The sequence below is a fragment of the Heteronotia binoei genome, chromosome 2, assembly GCF_032191835.1.
Source record: "Heteronotia binoei isolate CCM8104 ecotype False Entrance Well chromosome 2, APGP_CSIRO_Hbin_v1, whole genome shotgun sequence".
Taxonomy (NCBI): Eukaryota; Metazoa; Chordata; class Lepidosauria; order Squamata; family Gekkonidae; genus Heteronotia; species Heteronotia binoei.
In genome coordinates, this window is record NC_083224.1 from 185,088,397 (window position 1) to 185,111,946 (window position 23,550).

Sequence of the window (23,550 nt, forward strand, 5' to 3'; positions counted from 1 at the left end):
GCAGGCCTTGCTGTCCTGAGGTTCTTCTGCCCCCCTCCCACAGTCAAAAAGCCTGAAAGCCACCCCAAAATCACATAAAAAGTGGAGAAAGGGTGTCATGGGCTTCTCCAGAGGTTAATGATGGCTGTTGCGGGTGTGGCAAAGCTCCTGGTGGCTGGCTGGCTGGCTGCCTGCTCTCCTAATTCAGGGATTGTTATGCAGCTGCACCTACTATTCAATGGTCGAGGCAGGTGGGGAAGAGGAGGGGGAACCCTCAGAAAGGTTCAGGAGCTATGCTCCTGTGAGCTCCTGCTGAATTGGAGACCTGGATTTATACCCCATCCTTCACTCAGAGTGTCAGAGTGGCTTGCAATCTCCTTCCCTTCCTCTCTCCACAACAGTCACCGAATGAGAGAGCTCTGAGCAAGATGTGACTGAACCAAGGTCACCCAGCTGGCTGTATGTGGAGAAGTGGGGAATCAAACCCAGTTCTCCAGATCAGAGTCCACCACTCATAACCACGCCACCAAGTGGCTCTTATCAAATAAAATAAGGGTACTCCTGCAGACGCAACCCTCCTCTCGGAAACGAAAGAAGGCCTGGAATATTGATCAAGAAAATCAAAGAGGAAAGTGAGAAGCCTGGCCTCTTCCTAAACATCAAAAAGACCAAGATCATGACCACTGAGAAGAACAGGAGCATCAAAATAACAGTTGATGATGAAGAGACTGAGACCAGTTCCGCACTCACCTTACGCTGCTCTCACGTTCCTCTTTTCAGTGTGGCTTTCTTCCGATTTCCCACTATCTGCCTTGGGGCTGCAGCAAGGATCGTCGTTTTCATGCAGCAAACAGAAACCGCTAAAAACCAGTTTCTGTTTGCTGCACGAAAATGGCGATCCTTGCTGCAGCTCCGGGGCAGATAGTGGGAAATCAGAAGAAAGCCGCACTGAGAAGACGAATGTGAGAGCGGCGTAAGGTGAGTGTGAAATAGGTCTGAATGTGTGGAAGGATTCACTTTCTTAGGGTCACTGATCAACTAAAGTGGCGAAAGCAGTCCAGAAACAAAACATCAGATTGTGCTGGGTCACACAGCAATGATGAGCATGAATTGAATATGGAAGAGCAAGGACATCAGCCTAGCAACCAAATGAAAATTAGGCTGTGCCAGGGCCTTTTTTTTGTAGAAAAAGCCCAGGAGGGATTTTTTGCATATTAGGCCACACCTCCTGACAGCATCAGTGTTTCACACAGGTTTGTTTTGGAGGAAAAGCCCAGCAGGAACTCATTTGCATATTAGGCCACACCCCTGGCACCAAGCCAGCCGGAACTGCGTTCCTGTGAGTTCCTGCTAAAAAGAAAAAGGAAAAAAGGGAAAAAAAGGCCCTGGTCTGTGCTATGGTGTTCCCCATAGCAACCTATGGCTACAAAAGTTGGACCAAAATTGTGACTGACTTATTTGGCCATGTTGTGCGGAGGAACTCACTAGAAAAAAGCAATTCTGCTTGGATTGGTTAGTGGGAAAAGGAAACCAGGCCGCCAAAAAACATGGTGACTGGACACCATAAAAGTTAGCATCAACCTGAGCATGGAACAACCCAAAGAAACGGTACAAAATGGAAAACATGGAGAGAGCTGGCCAGTAGAATTGCTCAAGGCCAGTTACATCCAGTGAGGAAGGATGGTGCAGGGTCCCCATTCTTTTCTCCTAAGCCTGTATCCTTAGAGCCAGTTTGGTGTAGTGGCTCAGTACCCGGACTCTTAGCTGGGAGAACCGGGTTTGATTCCCCACATCTCCACTTGCAGCTGCTGGAATGGTTTTGGGCTAGCTATAGCTCTCGCAGAGCTGTCCTTGAAAGGGCAGCTTCTGGGAGAGCTCTCTCAGCCACACTCACCTCACAGGGTGTCTGTTGTACGTGTGTGTGTGTGTGGGGGGTAAGATAAAGGAGATTGTGACCGCTCTGAGACTCTGAGATTCAGAGTATAGGGCGGAATATAAAGCCAATATCATCATCTTCTTCCTTTCTCAAGTTTCTTCTGAGCACCTGAAGAGTGTTTCCCTATGGATTCGGAAGCAGGGAGAGAGGCAGATCTTGGCCATGGCCACCCATGACACAGGCATGGCTCTTATCTGCCATCTGTGTATGGTGTGTATTGTACCTCTGCATGCAGGAGGATCTGGGAGGGAAAGGGTCAAGATAATTCTCTCATGGGGGACACTGGCTAGTAGGCCCCACCCTCTCCTGGGTTAGATGTTGAGCCTCTTTGGCTCTTGCTTGCCTTCTGTTTCATCTTATATCTCTTCTTCTCTCTCTTACCTGGGTTTGGAGCTGTAGCAAGTTAACCTTTTTGAAAGTTAATCTGTTTACAATAAGTTCAATGTACCTACATGAATAGGTCCAGGGGTCGTTTTGTGGGAAAAGAGGTGCCAGAGCTCATTAGCGCAACTTGTTTGCATAACTCATTTGCATATGCCACACACCCCCTCGCATCACCAAAAGGCGTACTAAGTTAGATCAGCTCAGCATCTACCTTAAAATGCTTCTTGAATTATAATTGCCATAATAAAACCTTACTCCCATCATACTTTTAAAATTACTTTCTCCTGTGTGGCCACAGTAGCATGAGGAAAATTTCCATCTGTCTGCTTGATTCGTTGAAGTTTTTTCCTCTTTTTTTGGGTCAGGAAAAACATGAGAATGTTTGTCAAATCTTAGAGTTCTGCAAAATTCTCACAGGAGGTTTGGACAACAGAGCCCAGAAGCAAGTATTTGGGGGAGTGGGTAAGAAAGAAAGAGTACAATAAAATTTAGAGGTTCCGGAGCTCCACTCCTGTGAGCTCCTGCCCAAAATGAGGCCTGAATAGGTCATGTAAGATGTGCTTCTATTTTGGTACATAAAATTTCTTTCTCTTGTTACCATCGGAGTTAGACTATCTTTGCAATTTGCTTGAACAGCACTTTCCCCTTAACCAGGAAATGTGGAGGATTGATACTATGGAAAGCTACTGTGCTTCCAAGACAAATTATTTTTTCCACCTTTAACCCAATAGAGTGCACATTACCCCTGCCCCTCCCTCCCTGTTCCCCCCCACCCCACGGTCCCAGCCTTTGCCCGAGGCCCTGACTGTCTTCCTTCCTTCTCTCTCTCCTGACATCTGCTTTACAAGCTGGAATCTGTTTTACTGTCTGACTCAAAAAGGCTTGAGGTAACAGTGGTTCGACCCTGTTCCCTGAGGTGAGGCGCAGGCATTCAGAAGAGGCCTCGTGAAAAATGCCGCGGAAGAGCCGGGATGCGCCGAGGTGCTCCTTGGGGAGCCAACAGACAGGATATGTAGATGGTGGGGGAAAGGATATGTGAATGTGGGGGGAGTTGCGTTTGGTTATATGGAAGCTGCTTCCAGTTCCTTTCTCAGCTCTGGATGACGAGACAGGACAGAGAAATCACTGGGAATGGGCAGGCAGAGAAAGGAAGGAAACTGGTTAATTTATTACCTGTTCCTTTTCTTAACGATTTTAATCTGCACAGTGCCTTCACACTCCTATTTCGCAGTTCCTACAGAGGAGGGATTTCCTTCTCTGCCATCTTTTCTCTCCAATTTGATGGATAAGTTTGAAGAAGTCGGTTTTACTACAGCAGGAAACAACCTCAGCAGTCCCCTTTCCCAAGCCACCGTGGCTGCCTGCTGCAGATCCAGAAAGGAACAGAGGCAAGTTCTTTTGGTTCTCCTGGCAAAAGAGCACGGATGCATTGCACACGCCAACAGCACTGGTACACATGCTAATCTTTGGAGCTTACGAAGATACTGAGGCAGTGACAAGACCTGGGTGAGGCTCCCCAGCGGGTCAATTTCTTGGGTGAGCAAAAGAGGAGGAGGGCAAAAGATATGAAAAGACTGGCAGATGAAAAGAACGGAGGTGGGATTCCATCTGAACCTCTTTGCTGGGCAGGGCCGGATTAAACCCTGTGGAGGCCCGAGGCAGTCAAAATCTCGGGGGCCCCTCGCAAATGATCTCAGAGTTGGAGCGCCCACCCCACTGCCTTTAGCCCCCACTGCAGCCTGCAGGCACCTTCTCAAAAGCCCCTTTGATGAAGCTTCAGGGGAGGGGCAGAGAGAGGCAACCTTGGCAAAACACCAGCATCAGCCACACCAGGCAAATTGGGCAAAGAGCGGCTCAGTTGCTGGCTGCTGGTGAAGGCTGGGAGGGCTGCAAGAAGGGAGAAAACTAGGGGGAGAAGCCAGCCTGGGGCCCCTAAAGACATGGGGGTCCATACTTTGCCTAACTGTTAATCCGGCCCTGTTGCTGGGCAGTATTGGTCAGTGTCTGGGACAGGTGGGTGGGATGGTAATGATACTCACAGGGACAAAATTGTAGTTGTTTTTTTCCCCTTATCCAAAATAATGAAATTGGACAATAAAATTGACAAAACCTCAAAATAGCACCTTCATACATCCAGGGCTTTTTTTTTTTTTAGCAGGAACTCCTTTGCATATTAGGCTACACCCCCTGATGTAGCCAATCCTCTAGAGACGAAGATATTGGATTTATATCCCGCTCTATGCTCTGAATCTCAGAGTGATCACAATCTCCTATACCTCTCCCCCACCACAACAGACACCCTGTGAGGTAGGTGGGGCTGAGAGAGCTCTTACAGCAGCTGCCCTTTCGAGGACAACTCCTGGGAAAGCTATGGCTGACCCAAGGCCATTCCAGCAGCTGCAAGTGGAGGAGTAGGGAATCAAACCTGGTTCTCCCAATAAGAGTCCACGCACTTAACCACTACACCAGGGGTGCCCAATAGTAGCTCTCCAGGTGTTTTTTTGCCTACAACTCCCAGCAGCCCCAGCTATTGGTCATGCTGGCTGGGGTTGATGGGACCTGTAGGCAAAAACATCTGGAGAGCTACCATTGGCCACCCCTGCACTACACCAAACAGGCTGTCAGAACTTATAGGGCTCTTAGTACAGGGCCTACTGTAAGCTCTTGGAGAACTGGCTACATCAGGGTGTGTGTGGCCTAATATGCAAAGGAGCTCCTGTTACAAAAAATGCCCTGCATACCTTCAAAATAATAGAAAAACAGTCAATATGAGCTTTGAATCCTTGGCCAGTCTGGCATAAGTTTTCAGACACCTTAGGGTGGTCACCATTGGTGAGGGAAATGTGCTATGGATAAACAAACCTTGCCTACCCTTGCCATTTTGTTTGTTCTCGTTCCCAGCTGTCAAACTTCAGACAATTTTTGTTGCATGGAGAATGTTCCTCTCTCTTGGGGGAGAGTTAAACCCTCTTTCAGGGCCAGCCCTAGACTGTCTGGCACTCTAGGCAACAGTAACATCTGGCGCCCCCCCCACTCATAATATCACCGAGTCACACGGGGGTGCGTAATCTGGTGCCCCCAGAAGGCTGGCACCCTAGGCAGTCACCTAGTGTGTCTAGTGGTAGGGCTGGCCTACCTCCATTTCCTTCTTGCTTTTTACGTTTTTCTGCAAACCTGAGAGGGGTTCCTCAAGGTTTGCAAAAGAATACCTACTCTCTGAACTTGGTCCTCTTCTCTGGGTTTTCCTATCCACACAGGGGGGCCTTCAGAATAGGGTCACAGTAACGATGTTTCATCTTCCTTTTGCATTTTCAGGGCTCATGGTGCTTCATATAGGCTGTCTCACTAATGAAAACAGCCCAGTGAGGTAGGCTACAGGGAGGTTTGGTGTAGTGGTTAAGAGCGGTGGACTCTAATCTGGAGAACCGGGTTTGATTCCCCACTCCTCCACAGGCAGCGAACTGGTGACCTTGGGCCAGTCACAAGTTCTTTCAAAGCAGTTCTTGAAAGAGCTTTCCTAGCCCCAACTATCTTACAGGGTGTCTGTTGTAGGGAGGGGAAGGGAAAGGAGACTGCAAACTGCTCTGAGAGTGAAGGGCAGGGTATACATCAAATTTTCTTCTTCTCCTCCTCCTCCCAGTTTGGTATAGTGGTTAAATGTGTGGTTTCTTATCTGGGAGAAGCGGGTTTGATTCCCCACTCCTCCACATGCAGCTGCTGGAATGGTCTGGGGTCAGCCATAGCTCTTTTAGGAGTTGTCCTTGAAAGGGCAGCTGCTGTAAGAGCTCTCTCAGCCCCACCTACCTCACAGGGTGCCTGTTTTGGGGAGGGGGGAAGATAAAGGAGATTGTGACTGCTCTGAGACGCTGAGATTCAGAGTATAGGGTGGGATATAAATCCAATATCTTCTTCATCTTCTTCCTCCTCTTCTTCTTCCTGACCCAGGTTCAATCCCCAGCTTCTCCAGATAAAAGGACCAGGCAGCAGGTGATGAAAGACCTCTGCCTGAGACCTCGGAGAGCTGCTGCCAACCTGAGCAGACAATACCGACTTCGATGGACCAATGGATCTCAGTCTGCATAGGACAGCTTCCTGGGTGTTTACGTTGCAGATGGGAGACCTGGGAACAAGTGATTCGCCAGAGGCCATCGAGTCAGTTCGTGGCAGAGACAAGGATTTGGGCACATCCCAATTGTGGCTCGTTTTCCAGGTCACCATGCTACGACAGAACAAAGTTCGAGCCCAGGGGTACCTTTAACACTAGCAAAGTGTTATTCAACTTCCTTTGCCCCTGGAGTCAAACTTTGTTCTGCTGCTTTGGAGCAACACGGCTGCCCACTTGAATTGCATAACAGGTACTGCGGCTTCAGGGTTTTATTTTTTTCCTAACAGCATCACCGGACACCCTGCAATTTTGTCTGTCTGATGTGCAACTGATTTGAAGCCCTTTTTTCCCCAAATAAATCCCTCACCAGGGTGGAGAAGGAAATGAAGTCGAGGTGTCTTATATCTGAGGGCCAGAGCGTGGATGAGAGCACCGGAGGGTGTGGTGTTAAATGAGAATATAATGGGCATTTCGGGATCCTGGTGGGATGGGGGGAAATCGGCGAACCAGAGGACAGGGAAGATGTATTGGGGTGTAATGTGTGTCAGACTGAGTTAACAGATCCTCCCCCTATAGAAACAGCATGGGGTGGAAATACCAAGACTCAAAGGTCATTTATTAATGGGGGAGCTAGATTTTCAGGGGATATGCTTCCCAGAGTCAGAGCCACAGAACTCAAATCTAGTTCTTCTACTATAGATCCACCCAGGCCTCCTTTTGGACAGAAGTTTACAGGAGTGGAGCTCCAGAACCTCTAAATGTTATTGTGCTTTCTTTCTCCCACCCCCTACCCCCAATACTTGCTTCTGGGCTCCAGTGTTCAACCCCCCCTGTGAGAATTTTGCTGAACTCTAAGATTGGACAATCTTTCTAATATTTCCCCCCCACAAAAAAAATGGTGAAATAACCAAAAGATAACGAGCAGAGAGATAGGAATCTTCTCATGGCACTGCGGCCACATAGGAGAAAGTCATTGAAAAAGTATGATGGGAGTCAGGTTTTATGATGACAGTTCTAATTCCAGAAGCATTTGAAGGTAGATGCTGAGCTGGAATAATTTTGTACGTCTTTCGGTGACGTCAGGGGTGTGTGGCCTATACAAATGAGTTGTTCTAATGAACTCCGGCACCTCTTTCTCCAAAATGACTCCTGGATCGACATCAACCTCTTCTTATGGGGGGGATATTACTGTCAGCACTGGCCCAGCACTGCTGGGGGGCACTAAGACAGGAAGACTTTGACCTCTTCTGAACCCTGTTGGTTGATTTTTCCCCTGGGCATTTGTGGAATATGGGGTTCTGCAGGCCAGCCTTTGGTCTAATCCAAGAGTGGCCAAACTTGCTTAATGTAAGGACCACATAGAATAAATCGTCAGATGTTTGAGAGCTGCAAAACAAGGAGGGAGGGAGGGAGGGAAGAAAACAGATTGGGGGAGGGAGTGGTGGAAAGAAAGCAACTTTAATTTTAATTGCGATTCTCCAAATGATTTAAAGAGACAGATGCCTTCTCCAAGTCAGTCACCGAGGCAGTGGGGGCTTTGGGAGCCACACAATGTGTGTGAAAGAGCCACATGTGGCTCCCGAGCCACAGTTTGGCCACCCCTGCTTTAATCCAAGGGTGTCCAAACTTGCTTAACATAAGACCCACAGAGAATAAAGTCAGATGTTTGACAGCCGCAAGACAGGGAGGGAGGGAGGAAGGAAGGAAGGAAGGAAGGAAGGAAGGAAGGAAGGAAGGAAGGAAGGAAGGAAGGAAGGAAGGAAGGAAGGAAGGAAGATGGGGGAGCATGGAGGGGGAGAGAGGTGGAAAGAAAGCAACTTTACCTTTAAATGCATTCTCCAAGCTGATGGCTGGTTTGGCCGGGAGAAGTGATTTAAAGAGAGAACTGCCTTCTCCGAGTTGGGGACTTTGAGAGCCACGCAATACGGGTGAAACAAGCCACTCGTGGCTCCTGAGCCACAGTTTGGCCACCCCTGGTCTAATCCAGCCCAGCCGTTCTGAGGCCTGCTCTTCTCCCGCCCTTCCCAAAAGCCCGCGTCCCCAGTCCGCCTTCTCTGGATCCCCTTTGGAGAAACAGTGCAGATGGCCAAGGAAACGCGCGCTGAACCTTTTTTTCGGGGCTGTGGGAGAAACCGGATCCTCAAAGTCTGGGAGGTGGGGAGGGGCTTCCCGAAGGACCGCCCCCCTCCCATCTCCAGCTCTCCGGGTCTTCTACCTTCTCCACCTCCCCCCCCCCCGGCCCAAGCTGGAAAGCAGGAACCCTCCCACCCGTACCCAAAACCCACGCTCCCCGAACCGTTTTCGCAGAGTCTCTTTCCCCCACCTGGTGCGCGTCTTGGAGAGCGGGGCGCCGGCGGGGCCAGGCGGGGGCGGGAGGGCAAGAGCGGAGCCGCGCAGCGGAGCCTCGCATCCATCGGCGGGGAGCGAAACTTTCCCCGAGTGACAGATCCGGGAGTCGCCTCCTTCCTCGCGTGCCCTCCTTTTCTCTCTCCGCCCTCCCCCTCCCGGCAAGAGCCGCCGCCGAGCGAGCTGAAGTTGGCAGCGGCTGCCTCGCTTGCCAGAGGGGAAAGCCAAAAGGCGGCGGGGCGCGCCGGGAAACTTGTGCCGGGGAGAGGACGCCTCGGCGGCACCTAAGGGCGCCAGGAAAGGGGGTCCGCCGCCCTCTCTCGGAGGAGCAGAAGCCAGCCCTCCAAGCCCCCCGCCGAGGGGCCTCCCTCCTCCTCTGCACGGCGGAGCGGCTGCTCTGGACCCAGGCGCGGAGCGGGAGCGTCGCACCGTGAAGGAGAAGAAGGAGGTCCACCTGCTTGGAGTGTAGAAGGAGGCGGAGCGCGCAAGCGCCCAGGGAAATCTGGGACTCGGCGCGCCGGTGGGTTTTGGACTCTCCATCTGCGTCGCGCCCTCTCCAACCCCGCCGAGGCCTTCGAGATGGGGCATCTCGGTCAGGCTGCGTCGGCTTGTAGAAGGCGGAGGCCGGCCGTCGGAGAAAGCGCTCCCCGCCTGGGGCTTTGAAGGAGGCTTGACGGCGGAAAGGCCGGGGGTGGCTGCTGCGGGGGGGAGACCGTCTTCGGTGGCGCCGGCTCGCCCGTCCCATGGAGGACAGGAACTTTGCAAGGTGATCCCTCTGCCGCTGTGGTTTTTCTTTCTCTCCCTTCCTCCCCGTTTCTCCTTTTGCGGTTGAATGTCGTTGCTTCGGGGGAGTTCGGAGCTTTCGCGGCGGATGGGAGTTCTCGGCGCCCGAGGAGTCTGGAATCACTGGACGAAAAGGTAAGGCGTGCGCGCCTCTGTCGTTTCGGGGACCTTCGTGCAAAACGCCAGGCAAGCAGAGATGGGGCCGTGTGTGTGTGGCTGTCTGCGCCCGAGAGAGATTCTGCACTAGAATCCGAGACGCCAACTCCGCGATTCTCTGATTCTAGTGTAGAACGTCAGCTTGGGGACAGGGCTGAACCGGGATTAAAAGTCTAGTGCGAAACTGGGCACGGCCTGGGTCTGTTGCCCCCATTGTGTCCACCTGAACGATGCGGCGTTGCGATGATTTTGTTTTCCCCCCCACCCCCTTCCCCAGCAAGATTAATGAGCTCTCAGGCATGTTCGAGCCTCCTGCTGTGCTCACGCTCGGGGTGGCGGGAGAGAGAAAAAGGTGTCGTTTCTCTTGACTCTTTTCAACACCGGATCTCGTTTGTAGCAGATGGAGAAGCGGGGACTCCGAAGAGGGCTGGAGAATTTATGCTCCTTCAGTTGAAGGGGGGATTGCGTTTGGGAAACGGGGAAAAACGCACATGCGCTCCAGTTTCCCTGCAAGCCGAAAACGGGCAGAGTTGGACAGAGTATCCACCACACCTCCAAAAAGAGATTCTAGCATTGGGGAAAGTGCAGAAAAGGGCAAGCGGAAGGATTAAAGGGGTTGGAACGTTTTCCCTGGGTGGAAAGGTTAAAACGCTTGGGGCTCTTCTTGAGCTTGGAGAACCGTGGACTGCGGGGTGACATGATAGAGGTTTACAAGATTATGCATGGGATGGAGAAGGTAGAGAAAGAAGGACTTCTCTCCCTTTCTCACAATACAAGAACTCGTGGGCTCTCGATGAAATTGCTGAGCGGTCAAGTGAGAACGGACAAAAGGAAGTCCTTCTTCACCCAAAGGGTGATTAACACCTGGAATTCACTGCCACAGGAGGTAGTGGCGGCTACAAGCATAGATAGCTTCATGAGGGGATTGGATAAACCTATGGAGCAGAGGTCCATCAATGGCTATTAGCCACAGCGTGTTGTTGGAACTCTTTGTATGGGACAGTGATGCTCTGTATTCTTGGTGCTTGGGAGGGGCAACAGTGGGAGGGCTTCTAGTGTCCTGGCCCCACGGATGGATCTCCTGATGGCACCTGGGTTTTTTTTGACCACTGTGTGACACAGGGTGTTGGACTGGATGGGCCATTGGCCTGATCCAACGTGGCTTCTCTTATGTTCTTCTGTGACACAGAGTGTTGGACTGGATGGGCCATTGGCCTGCTCCAACGTGGCTTCTCTTATGTTCTTCTGTGACACAGAGTGTTGCACTGGATGGGCCATTGGCCTGATCCAACGTGGCTTCTCTTATGTTCTTCTGTGACACAGGGTGTTGGACTGGATGGGCCATTGGCCTGATTCAACATGGCTTCTCTTATGTTCTTATGACAGCAGCAGGGCTTATTCTTCCTGCTTGGCTGGATTTCTCATGGCAAGGATTTGTTTTGTTTGCTTTCAGGCAGGGAAGGGCTTCGAAACCGTTGTTGTTGTTTTTTCAAGAGAATATTGCACGCATCTCCAGTGTTCCCTCGTAAGCTGAGTTAGTGTTTTTTAGCCTCCGGTGGACACATTTTTGTCTTGACTCAGGAAGAATGGCTCCAGAGCAAATTGATGCAGCAGCCAAATGGCTCGCTCGCAACTTTAATGCCAGTAGCTCACAAAGCAGGATTTTTGCTTCACAAGACTTCACAGCTTAGAGCACGGGTGTCAAACTCATTTGTTATGAGGGCCGGATCTGACATAAATGAGACCTTGTCGGGCCGGACCAGGCTGTGTTGGGCCGGTCTATGTGTGTACCTATTGAAGATTAGGTAGCAGAGATAAAAACTTTTTAGAGAACACAGACAAACATGACTAAAGTATTTTTTAAAAACTTTAAAAGAAAACAGGTGGTTTCTTAAAGGTGCTTTCTTTGTCTTTCTCTCATGGGATCCAGGGAACTGGGCAAAGGAAGCTCTGGCTCTTTCCCTCCTTCCCCAGGGGACCAGAGAAAATCAAAAACGGAGGTTTTGCTCTGTAGCTCCTGTGCAATTGAACAAGCCTAGCAAAGCGAGCTGTGATGCAGCAGGAAGCAACGGAGAGGGAGATGGAAGCGGACATGAGCCACTTGCTCGGTGGTCTGATAGGAGCCCTCCAGGGGCCTGATTCATCCCCCGAGCCACACGTTTGACACCCCTGCCTTAGAGGGAGCACCGCACATATCTGCAATCTGAAGTTGTACTGTCTGCTGCTCGGCTGCAGAATCGGGCTGCTTAGTTCTGCAAGCCTGGGCCGGAGAGAGAGTTTTCCCGTTTAGTAATTGTGAATCAGGGATGAACGTTCTTCCCGGGTTAATCATTGCCAGCCAGCGACTGTGTGATCTTGCGCATACGCGTAAAACAGATTTTTAAAAATATGATACATCTCTAGCCCCTGGGCAGACAGTCTTGCTTGCACTGTAGGAGGGAAACAAACATACATCAGCCGTGTGTGGATCTGGGCCCCACCCCGCTACTCCTTACTGCATCAAAGAAATACACCCCGATTCAGTATAAAGTCTCAGGTTTATCTGTGCCCAGTATCTATCTCCCTGCTATCCATTCCAAGATCAGAAGAGGCCTGTTAAAGTCCCTTGCGGGGGGGGGGGGGGCAGCCACTCCCCAAAAGCAAGTAACTAATATAATTTAATATATCATTCCAGCATTCAGGGAGGCATGGAAAGGGAAGCCCTCCGGTTCAGAATGTAATGTTCGCATCACCTGCATGTTTCGCTGCATAACAACCGCCCAGGTATGGAATAACAATGTCCGAGATGAACATTGCGTTCTGCTCGGGGAAACCGGGGCAAGGCGAGGGTGTGGCTTCCCCCTCTGTCTGACTGAATGTCAAAACGAACCTCACATCAGGCCTTCAGATCCACCCTGGGCTCCTTTCCTCTCCCCGTCCAGAATATGGCCTGCATCCAGGGAAGGCATCAGAGCTGCAGGACTCTCTATCGCAAACCTGTGATTCACAAAATTTTAATTACATCTTTTTATCATGATGGTTCATGCTGTTGTAAGCTTCCTGAGACTTTCTATTCATATGTCAGAGAGGCATCTTTTTGCCCCAATTTGGAGAATAATAGCTAGCTGCAGAAACAGCTTTCTGTGGTCAATGCCTCTCTCTCTCTCTCTCTGTTGTCTGTCTATCATCTGTCTGGCTGCCTGTCTGTCTGTCTATCGTCTGTCTATCTGTCTATCTCTCTGTCTGTCTGTGTATCTTCTATCTATCTATCTATCTATCTATCTATCTATCTATCTATCTATCTATCTATCTATCTATCTATCTATCATCTATCTGTCAATTGATCAATCTATCATCTATCAATCTATCGTCTCTCTCTCTCTCACCCCCCCCCCCTCCCTGTCTGCCACATTTGTAGTCCACCTTTTCACCCAGTTAGGGCCCTCGAGGCAGCAAATAATGAAAAAGGACATTACAAACCATGCACATATATAGAAAAAAACAAGAAGGAGGGTTATGGATTCTGAAGAGTTAGCTATTGTTTGTCTGTTGCTGCAAAAATCAAGAAGTCCCCCTGGCAGGGAGAAGGGAAGAATCCTGCTTTATCATTCAGGGACTCCTGATAGAGCAACACAATGGAAGTAGCTGCCCTTGGCCTTGGAAGTCCAGCCTCTGTTGCCTCTCTGCATGAGCCTGCTGGCGCAAAGGGCAGCCTGCTTTCCCTAGGCCTGTTTGCAGGAAGGGCGGGCAATAAATTGAACGAATGAACGAACGAACCAATGAACCAACGAACGTACCAACTAACTAACCAACTAACTAACTAGCAAAGAGTCCAGTAGCATCTTTAAGACTAACAGATTTTATTGTAGCATAAGCTTTTGAGAAACACAGCTCTCTTCGTCAGATGCAAGAACAGAGGAGGATTAGTAAGGGAATGCCAGATGAAACAGAAAAGTCGTCACCTTCTGGCAGAAGACAATGTTTGAGGGGGCAGATGAATCTCCCTGGAGAAGGAATTCCACTGTTTTTGGTGCCACAACCTTCTCAAGTTGCCCCCCCCCCCGGCCATTAGGGTTGCCATGCCTGTGTTGGAAAATACCTGGAGATTTTGGGTGTGGATCAAGGAGACTGTGGGATTTGGTGAGGGGAGGGGCCTCAGCCTGGTCTAATGCCATACAGCCCACCCTTCCAAGCAGCCGTTTTCTTCAGGAGAGCTGATCTCTGCCTGCTGGAGGTCAGCTGTAAAAGCAGGAGATCTCCAGGTGGGCTGGCAACACCCCCCATCTAGTCTCCTATGCTGGGGGCACCCAAGCAGAGGCCTGGAAGGAACAGTTGAGTAAGTTTGTATAAGAGTAGGCAGTCCTTCAGGTATGTAGGTATCAAGTTGTACAGGGCTCCGGGCCGAACCCTAGATGCTCTGGGCCAAACCAGCCCTACGCAGGAAGCCCAGGTCTGCTGACTCAGAACCAGGGAAGCGTAAGGAGGATCTGTAAGGATAGGATGTGACCACAGGATATTTGGGGAATAACACCTGAGCGAGGGGTGGGGCTTGGCCTACTTAGTTGCTGAACAGAGTGATTGGTGTCACTAGGGGTGGATTTCTAGCAGGGAGTTGCTTTCCATATTAGGCCACACACCCCCGATGCAGCCAATCCTCTAAGAGCTTACAGTTACAGGGCTCTTTTTTGTAAGCTCTTGGAGGATTGGCTACATCAGGGTTATGTGGCCTAATATGCAAAGGAGCTCCTGCTAGAATTCCACCCCTGGGTATTGTTGTTTTTACCAGGCACTTATTTAAGGGATCCAAGGCATGCAAGACAGTCCTTGGCCTCCAGTTTCCATCTGAAGGAGGAACACCACTGCTTTCCAAAAGACCTGAAAGGGAAGAGAGATACTCTGTGCGCACACCGGCACACACAGTGCAAGGTTGTTCTCTGCCCTTGAAGGTTGTTTTGAAAGGGTGTGCATGTCTAATAACTTTTTTTTAATTATTGCATTGCAATTTCAAGTGCCATCTAGAGAGAGGACCACAGCCAAGCACACTTGTGAGAAGTTTGTGTTTTGGGAAACATGCTTGAACCCAGCGCGCCGCCATCCCTGATCCCCAGTCTATGACCTCATAGTGCACAAATCCATGCTCTGGCAGCTAGGTCAGTCATGTGCACACTAGTGCAGGGGTGGCCAGACTTGCTGAATGTAAGAGCCATGTAGAATACACATCAGAGCCGCAAGACATGAACATAAGGAAGGAAGGAGGAAGGGAGGAAGGAAGGAAGGGAGGAAGGAAGGAAGGAAGGGAGGAAGGAAGGGAGGGAGGGAGGAAGGGAGGGAGGAAGGGAGGAAGGAAGGAGGGAAGGGAGGAAGGAAGGGAGGAAGGAAGGAAGGAAGGGAGGAAGGGAGGGAGGGAGGAAGGGAGGGAGGAAGGAAGGGAGGGAGGAAGGGAGGGAGGGAGGGAGGAAGGAAGGAGGGAAGGGAGGGAGGAAGGAAGGGAGGGAGGAAGGAAGGAGGGAAGGGAGGAAGGGAGGAAGGAAGGAAGGAAGGAAGGAAGGAAGGAAGGAAGGAAGGAAGGAAGGAAGGAAGGAAGGAAGGAAGGAAGGAAGGAAGGAAGGAATGCAAATAGATGGGGAGGAAGAGGTGGAAAGAAAACAACGTTAATTTTAAATGCATTCTCCAATCCAGCTGGCTTGGCTTGGATAAGTGATTTAAAGAGAGAAATGCCTTCTCCAAGCCTGCTGACAGGGCACTGAGGGTTTTGAGAGCCACACAATGTGTGTGAAAGAGACACATGTGGCTCCTGAGCCACAGTTTGGCCACCCCTGCACTAGTGTGTTGCAAAAGAGATCATAATGTGCCACAGGAAGGGAAAAAAACTCATTCAAGCCTTTTTGGATCCCATGTAGGTGTATGCCTGTTGTGTCTCTTCATGAGTCACCAACCTATTATTACCTCCTTTCCTTTGATTTCTGCTGGTGGGGGAAGGGAAGAATCCTGCCTTGTCATTCAGTGATTCCTGATAGAGTGACACAATGGAAGCAGCTGTCCTTCCCTTTGGAAGTCCAGCCTCTGTTGCCACTCTGCATGAGTGGATCGCCTCCTTCCAATCAATATCTGTTTGTGGCAGATAAATATACCTTATCTCTTAGGAAAAATTCGTAGAAAATGCCTACAAAAATATTCAACTTTCTGCTAGGTTGCCAATCCCCAGGTGGGGGCAGGGAATCCCCTGGTTTGGTGGCCCTCCCCCTGCTTCAGGATCATTAGAAGGTGGGGGGGAGGGAAATGTCTGTTAGGCACTCCATTGTTCCCTATGGAGACTGATTCCCATAGCGTATAATGGAGAATTGATCTGTGGGTATCTGGGGCTCTGGGGGACTGTGTTTTGAGATAGAGGCACCAAATTTGCAGCGTAGCATCCGATGGCTTTCCTCAAAATACTCTCCAAGTTTCAAAAAGATTGGACCAGGGGGTCCAGTTCTATGAATCCCAAGAAGGTACCCCTATCCTTCATTATTTCCAACAAAGGGAAGGCATTTAAAAGGTGTGTGGTGTCTTTAAATGTGATGGCTAAAACTCCTCTTGGAGTTCAATTAGGCTTCTCACAGCTTTGCTTCTGGCTCCACCCCCAAAGACTCCTGGCTCTGCCCCAAAGTCTCCAGATATTTCTTGAATTGGTCCTGGCATCCCTATGCCCTGGTACTAGAAGCAGGTAACTGGTATACCTAAGTGTACCCCAAAATGATTGATGCAAAACACAATGCCACCCAGTCTGAATAATCCTTACATCCCAAAAGGTAATCACCTTGAGCAAGAATTAAGTATGTGTTGTTTGCGTTTAATTTGAGGGAACTTCCAATACAAGTTATCAAAGATTTCAGGTTTTCACGGCTGGCATCATCATTAGAGATTGTAGAATCTTTTGAGCTCAAGTGCCGTGTTCTACTGGAGAAAGTTTTTCTTCCAATACAAGTGTTCGGGGAAGTGTTTCGCCAGCTCTGTTCTAAAGCATGGCTTAAAAAAAAGTTAGTCCCCTGTGCAAGCACCAGTTGTTTCCGACTCTGGGGTGACGTTGCATCACAACGTTTTCACAGCAGACTTTTTACAGGGTGGTTTGCCATTGCCTTCCCCAGTTATCTACACTTCTCCCCAGCAAGCTGGGTACTCCTTTTACCAACCTTAGAAGGATGGAAGGCTGAGTCAACCTTGAGCCAGTTACCTGAAACCCAGCTTCCGCTGGGATCAAACTCAGGTCGTGAGCAGAAAGCTTGGACTGCATGGCTACCTGCCTGCATTGTTCATGCCCCAAGTAAAGGAAGCCATAAAAGGCAAAAGGCTTCCTTTTGAAAGGTTTAGCCATATGAGATTATAGAAAGGAGACCAGGGACTAGCAAAAGAAGTGCATGGGGACAATTAGAGGAGTGCAAGGGGAAATGGAGGAGCAGATTCCTGAAAACGTCAAGAAAAACAGAGTATGCATTTCTTCAAACAGATCCGGGGGCAGGAAACAACCAGGGAGGCCTTTGCATGACTAAGGAATGAAGGAATTGCTTTAGGAAGACGGCAGTGAAACTGAGTGAATTCCTAGCATATGTTTCACTGTGGAAAGCATGGGGCTTATACCCACGCTGGAGCAGGTGTTCTGGGGAAGGGCAGGGCTTTCTGTGAGCAGGAACGCACAGGAATGCAGTTCCAGGTGGCTTGGCATAAGGGGGTGTGGCCTAATATGCGAATGTATCCCTGCTGGGCTTTTTCTACAAAAAAAAGCCCTGGGGAAGGGTATCTGAAGAACTGGGTCAAAGTGAGGATGAGATAGAGCTGCCAAGCCCCTGGGCCGGGCGGGGGTTCTCCTGCCCTGGAGGTTCCCAAGCAGCCAGCCCACATTGGCCGGTGAGGGGAACCTCCCCCGACGTCAACAGCACAATGACATCACCCGGAAGTGATGTCATCATGCCAGCAACACTGCATGCTGGCCACTCGAAGCGTTTCCAGGAAAACTCTATGTTTTTTCCCGGGCACTCTAGCAATTTGGGAGGGAAAACTCTATGGTACAATAGATGGCTGGAGGTCACGGGGGACTTGGCAACCCTAGGATGAGAGACAATGTCCTAGGACTACTAGGCAAAGTGAAAACTAACAGGTCTCCAGGTCCAGAAGGCAGCTTATACCCGAGAGTTCTTAAGGAACTCAAATGTGAAATTGTTGATTGACTAACTGGTGCATGGAACTTTTCTCTGTATCGATAGATTCAGGGGGATAGTCGCCATGTTGGTCTGAAGCAGCAGAACAAAGTTTGAGTCCGGTGGCACCTTGAAGGCCAGGAGAGGCCAAACTGTGGCTCAGGAGCCACATGTGGCTCTTTCATGCATATTGCGTGGCTAGGGTTGCCAAGTCCAACCCCAGAAATATCTGGGGACTTTGGGGGTGGAGCCAGGAGACTTTGGGGGTGGAGCCAGGAGACACTGGGGTGGAGCTAGGGGGAGGGGGGAAACGGCGCTGGGGAGCGTGGCCAGCTGCCCCATCTCGGAGCGGGCGACGCCGCTGCGCAGCTGCCGCCTCTTCTCCGCTCGCCGTGGCTGCTCCTCCGAGATGGGCTCAGCCTGAGCCCATCTTGGAGGAGCAGCCACGGCGAGTGGAGAAGAGGCGGCAGCGGCGCGGCGGCCTCGCCCGCTCCGCTTCGCCTCTGGGTGGAATCGGAGGGAGGGGTGGAGGCGGGCCGGGGGCGTGGCAAGCCGCAAATCCGGATCCTAGAAGGGCCCGGATTCGCGGCTCGCCATGCTCCTGGCCTGCCTCCGCCCTCCCCTGGTTTTGCCTGCGCTGCTGCCGCCTCTTGGCTGCTCCTCCGAGATGGGCTCAGCCTGGGCCCATCTCGGAGGAGCAGCTGCGGTGGGCAGGGAGGGGGCTGCGGCGGCGGCATGGCGGCCTCGCCCGCTCCGGGATGGGGCGGCTCGCCATGCTCCCCGGCGCCGTTTCCCCCTCCCCCCGCTTCCGTTTTTTTGGGGAGGGTTGGGAAGCCTATGCGTGGCTCTCAAAGACTGCCCCCCCCAACCCTGTTAGCTGGCTTGGAGAAGGCTTTTGTCTCTTTAATTTACTTCTTCAAGCCAAGCCAGCAGGAGTCTGCGGGGAACTTGGCAACCCTAGTTCAGTGGATAGGAAAATGATTAGAGGACCGTACCAAAGACTGGTTGTCAATGGAGTTTCGTCAGATTGGTGTCCAGTGAGGTGCTGCAAGGCTTGGTTTTGGGCTGGGTTCTTTTCAACATGTTCATCAATGATCTGGATGAAGGGGTGGAAGGGCTGCTCATAAAATTTGCTGATGATACCAAATTGTGGAGAGAAGCAAACACTCAGGAGGATAGAGTTAAAATTCAACAAGATCTGAATAATCTGGAGAAGTGGGCAGTTGCGAACAGGATGCAGTTCAACAAAGATAAGTGCAAAGTCTTACATCTGGGCCACAAAAATGTGAAGCACAAAGACTGGATGGGAGATGCACTTTGGGGAAGTATGGTGCGCGAAAGAGATCTTGGGGTACTAGTGGACTGTAAACTAAATATGAGCAGTCAATGTGATGCCGTGGCAAAAAAGGCAAATTCAATCCTTGGTTGTATCCAAAGGGTTATAGCATCAAAATCCCAGGAGGTCATAGCTCTGCTGTAGACTGCCTTGGTCAGGCCACACCTGGAATACTGTGTACAGTTCTGAAGGCCTCACTTTAAAAAAGATGTAGACAAAATTGAGAGGGTACAGAAGAGAGCAATGAGGATGATCAAGGGCCTGGAGGAAGAACCCTCTGAGGAAAGATTTGAGGGCCTTGGAAATATTCAGTCTGGAGAAGAAGAGACTGAGGGGGGACGTGATTGCTCTCTTTCAATATTTGAAAGGCTGTCATTTAAAGCAGCAATACCCAACTTTTTTTCACCAGGGACCAGTTTTGTGGAAGATGATTTTTCCACGGACTGGGTTGGGAGGCGGCATGGTTTCGGGATGATACAATTGTGCATTTGGGTGTAGTGGTTAAGTGTGTAGACTCTTATCTGGGAGAACCGGGTTTGATTCCCTACTCCTCCACTTGCAGCTGCTGGAATGGATCAATCATAGCTCTCGCAAAGTTGTCCTTGAAAGGGCAGTTGCTGTAAGAGCTCTCTCAGTCCCACCTACCTCACAGGATGTCTATTGTGGGGAAGGAAGGTAAAAGGGATTGTGAGCCACTCTGAGCTTCAGAGTGGAGGGCGGGATATAAATCCAATGTCGTCTTCTTATTACTGCATTGTAAGATATAATGAAATAATTATACAACTTACGGCCCGGTTGCTAACAGGCCATGGACCGGTACCGGTCTACGGCTCAGGGGGTGGGGACCTCTGATTTAGAGGAGGGCAAGGAGCTATTCCACTTGGCAGCCAAGGATAGGATCCAAAGCAATGGGTTCAAATGACTAGCAAAAAGGTACCAGCTGGATATTAGGGAGAAAAAATGTTACTGTCGGAGTAGTTGACAGCTGGATGATTATTTGTTGGAGATGCTTTAGGCTGATCCTGCATGGAGCAGGGGGTTGGACTAGATGGCCTATATGGCCCCTTCCAACTCTATGATTCTATGAAATATGTTGATGATTTGTCAAGTTTTTCTACCCAAGTCTAGTCACTTACACATGTCTTATTTGACCTGGCTTGGATGCCATCAGGAGGCGGCCCCCTCCCCTGCCTCCCTATCGCATCATGGAGCTTTCATAAGCCATCCAGATTTCCCCAGCCTTTTTTGCCATCTTTCCCAAATTTGCTTTGTTGTGATGATTCTATGATCTTTCTCAAATCTGCTTTGTTGTGATCAGGCCTCAGATTCAGGAGGAGCTCACAGGAGTGCAGCCTGAACCTTTCTGAGGGTTTCCCCTCTTCCTCCCTACCTACCTTGTCCATTGAATAGTAGGTGCAGCTGCATAACAATCCCTGGATTAGGAGAGCGGGCAGCCAGCCAGCCACCACTAGCAGCCCTCCTCAACCCCTGGAGAAGCCCACACCATCCTTTCTCCACTTCTTGTGTGATTTTGGGCAGCGGGTGGCTGGCTGGCCTTTTGACTGGAGGGGGGGCAGCTGAGGAGCAAGGCCTCGCTCACCTGGAACTCTCCTTTCTTGCATTGGGTTGCTTTTGGCTGGTGGTGGTGGTGGCATATGCTAATGAGTTATGCTAATGAGCTCCACCACCTTTTTTTTTTTTTTTTTACAAAATAACCCCTGGTTGTGATGTTTCGGGGAAGACTGCGGCACAATTGGGAAGGCTGATGTGTTTTCCGGGGGGGGGGGGGACTCTGGATCTTCCCAGTCCCACCTGCATAGGTGCTATTTTCTCCGCAACAGCCCCCCAGCCCCTTATTAGTCATTGACATCGCGATATACTGACGTAGGAAAGGAAAGGTCCCCTGTGCAAGCACCAGTCGTTTTTGACTCAGGGGTGACGTTGCTTTCACAACGTTTTCACGGCAGACTTTTTACGGGGTGGTTTTGCCATTGCCTTCCTCAGTCATCTACACTTTCCCCCCAGCAAGCTGGGTCCTCATTTTACCGACCTCGGAAGGATGGAAGGCTGAGTCAACCTCAAGCCGGCTATCTGAAAACCCAGCTTCTGCCGGGGATTGAACTCAGGTCATGAGCAGTGCTTAGGACTGCAGTACTGCAGCTTTAACACTGTGCCACGGGGCTCTTATACTGACATAACAATATATCAATTACCATTTTTTAAAAAACTCACAAAAGACCTTTATTGTGAGTGTGTGTGTGTGGGGTGAAATGGCCACCAACAAACCCCCATTAGGGTTTTCCCCATAGGGGGAAATGTATAGAAATCCCCCCATGGAACTCTCCCTTGCAGCTGTGCCGCCTTGGCAGCAAGAGAATCCAGGTGTGGGAAAGATCTGTGTCAATTCCACAGACCACAGGAGGAGTTTAAAGGGGGGGGGGGATGTCCTTTGTGAAATTAACAAGACTCTCTGTGCCCCAGGCCTGTTGGACTCTATGGCACTGGGGGGGAGGGCTGGGGAGACAATGAAGTGCTACATATGCTGAGGATCATGGGAGAAGAAGAAAAACTATATGATACCTGTTAGTTAACGAAATAAAAGTCTCAGATTTAAAGACTGAGATTCCCTACAAATGGTTTTTTTGGAAGGGGGGGGGGGCAAAAATGGCTGCTAGAAGTTTAAAAATGGGCCTTAGGTAGGATGCCCCACAGAAAGAAGTACAGGAAGGTGAAAATGTGATTGCAAATTCCCTTTTCTGACAAGAATGCCATCAGTTTTATAATACAGTGGGTTCTTAGGCATTGAAGAGGCCAGGTGGTAGCGATAACAAGCTCTTTATTGAGTACAGCATGGTGGGTGGCTGCACTAACTGAACTGGCGAACGGGCCCGCTGGGCCAACTATAGACAACACTGGGTTCTCACGCTAGCACGTGATTGGGTCATTCAAACCAGCAGGGGGCCCGTGATTGGAGCAGGGCAGATGGGATTTGGATCCTACTGCCCATTGTTCCTAAAATCCCCAAGCTCGGTCCTTCAGGCTCCAATGAGCCAGGCAGGAAACCCATTTGGTAGCACATAGATTCACGTACATAACAAGTTTATAAGAACAAAGTTTGAGCCCGGTGGTGCCTTTAAGATAAATGAAGTTTTTAATTCAAGGTAAGAAGATATTGGATTTATATCCCACCCTCCACTCCGAAGAGTCTCAGAGCGGCTCACAATCTCCTTTCCCTTCCTCCCCCACAACAGACACCCTGTGAGGTGGGTGGGGCTGGAGAGGGCTCTCACAGCAGCTGCCCTTTCAAGGACAACCTCTGCCAGAGCTATGGCTGACCCAAGGCCATGCTAGCAGTTGCAAGTGGAGGAGTGGGGAATCAAACCCGGTTCTCCCAGATAAGAGTCCGCACACTTAACCACTACACCAAACTGTCTCTCCAACACCAAACTGGCTCTCCAGGTAAAAGTTTCCATGCGCATGCACACTTCCTAAAACACAATGAAATGGAAACTGCCAGTCCATACATATAGGTAGAGGGCGAGAGTCGTAAATGAGCACCCTGCATAACTAAACCAAACAAATGGTAACCATATAAACTAAGCTTGTTATTCCTCTTTGGTCCTTGAATCTGTTGAACATCTTCATTAGGCCGCATGCTGATTTACTCAAAGTTGCCACTCTACCTACATGTCTAAACTGGTAATTTCCATTTTATTGTCTGAAGAAATGTGGCTGCACATGAAAGCTCAGGCTTTGAATAAAACGCAGTTGGTCTTCAAGGTGCCACTGGACTCCCAACTTTGTTCTGCTGCTTCAGACCAACACAGCTACCCGCCTGAATTTATCAGTTTACAAGCTTAAGGCAAGGGCGTTTGGAACACCATTTTGGTCTCGCGCAGATGCGCACCAAGCACAGTGAAGAGACGCACCAGCTCTTTTGAATGCGACGAGTGTCAGATCTCTGGCAGCAGAGACTCTGAGCAGTATTGTGACTAGTAAAGACAGATTTATGCAAAAACAAAGAGGGAGGCATGCGAATGGGCTCCGTTTGCATAATCTATGCAAGCAAGATTCAACTGGTAGCACGCAGTTGGAATGCTAATCTCTTCAAAGATGTGGGTATGCTGAAGCAACAGAAGACAGTAATACAGACAGAAGGGTTCCTCCTCTGGGGACCAGGCAGATTTAAGCCCCACATCTGGAACCTGCCGAATCATAAGGAATCACCTTGGATATTGTGATTGAAATTATGATATAAACACTGGTAGGTTGATTTCTTAGCATCATTTTTTCATGGCATTTCTGCAGTTCGTAGTCTTGATCACCGTTGGAGACAGGATGCAGGGGGGGATGATTCAAATCCAGCAAGAGT

The 23,550-nt window shown here is 50.1% G+C and overlaps 2 protein-coding genes across 2 annotated transcripts in view; both read left to right on the top strand.

Moving 5' to 3' along the window:
* Positions 1–23,550, top strand: part of REEP6 (receptor accessory protein 6) — a 518,143-nt gene that overhangs the window by 292,994 nt on the left and 201,599 nt on the right. The window lies entirely within an intron of this gene.
* The window catches only part of NRTN (neurturin), a 140,848-nt gene continuing 126,917 nt past the window's right edge, over positions 9,620–23,550 (top strand). The window contains exon 1 of the mRNA XM_060232657.1: positions 9,620–9,668. The gene's annotated coding sequence lies outside the window, so the exon portion shown is untranslated. The remainder of the gene's footprint in view (positions 9,669–23,550) is intronic.